The 954-nt window shown below is 65.9% G+C and overlaps 1 long non-coding RNA gene across 1 annotated transcript; it reads left to right on the forward strand.

The window, feature by feature from the left end:
* Nucleotides 1-49: 49 nt before the first annotated feature.
* Nucleotides 50-954, forward strand: LOC145719374 (uncharacterized). Its single transcript, XR_014142340.1, has 3 exons — nucleotides 50-303; nucleotides 723-845; nucleotides 929-954. It is a non-coding gene; the product is annotated as an uncharacterized LOC145719374 (long non-coding RNA).

Raw genomic sequence — 954 nt, forward strand, 5'->3', positions numbered from 1 at the left:
TCGCTGGAGAGCACAGGCTGGAGGGGTGCCGTCAGCCGGTGCCAGCCTCCACGCCGCCTCCACGGTGGCCACCTGCTGTGCATCTCCCCGTTGCCGCCTCCAGGCAGCCCTCCACAGAGGCCGAGTGGTATACTGAGGTCCTGGGGCTCTCTGCGAGCTGGGCCTGTGGGTGCCGCCGGGTAAGGAGCCAACCTCTCCTGTGCTCTGCCCCCCAGGCGGACGTACGTGGGTGCTATGCCAGGAAAGATCATCCAGTGCCTGAAGAAGACCAAGACGGAGAACCCTCTGATCCTGATAGATGAGGTGTGCACGGACGAAGGGCTGGGCGCGCGGCCAGACTGGGAGCTGACGAGGCAGCCCAGCCTCCGTTCCTAGCACCCTTCCCCGCGGTCAGACACAGTCCCTTAGGTCCTCCTGAGCCAGAGCTCCAGGCAGTCCTGACCAGGCAGAGTCTGCATCCAAGACTGGACCCGCGGCCCCTGCCATTTCAGTTGTCCCCTAGTCACCGTGTGGTCCCACCGCCGCCAGGCCACTTCATGACAGGCTTCTGTCCTGCCTCGGAGGACCCCATGGCAGCCCTCCTGCTCCGGGCTTGCCCAGTGCCCGCCCCTGGTGCTAGTGAAATCTGGTCCCGCCCGGCGCCCTCCCACCAGGAGCGTCTGGTAAGCAGGCACGGGGGGCGGGACGGGTTCCCAAACTGCCTACCTCTGCTGCCCCTTCAGGTAGACAAGATAGGCCGGGGCTACCAGGGGGACCCCTCATCAGCACTGCTTGAGCTGCTGGACCCCGAGCAGAATGCCAACTTCCTGGATCACTACCTGGACGTGCCCGTGGACCTGTCCAAGGTGTGTGTCCCGCCAGGGAGCTGGGCCCAGTGGGGAGAGGCAGGGTGGCCAGTCCTCCGGTACCTCCCTGCCGCCCTCCCCAGGTGCTGTTCATCTGCACGGCCAATGT

Source organism: Leptonychotes weddellii, unplaced genomic scaffold (genome assembly GCF_054177405.1).
Source record: "Leptonychotes weddellii isolate Sample4059 unplaced genomic scaffold, ASM5417740v2 HiC_scaffold_40769, whole genome shotgun sequence".
In the NCBI taxonomy this organism is placed as follows: domain Eukaryota; kingdom Metazoa; phylum Chordata; class Mammalia; order Carnivora; family Phocidae; genus Leptonychotes; species Leptonychotes weddellii.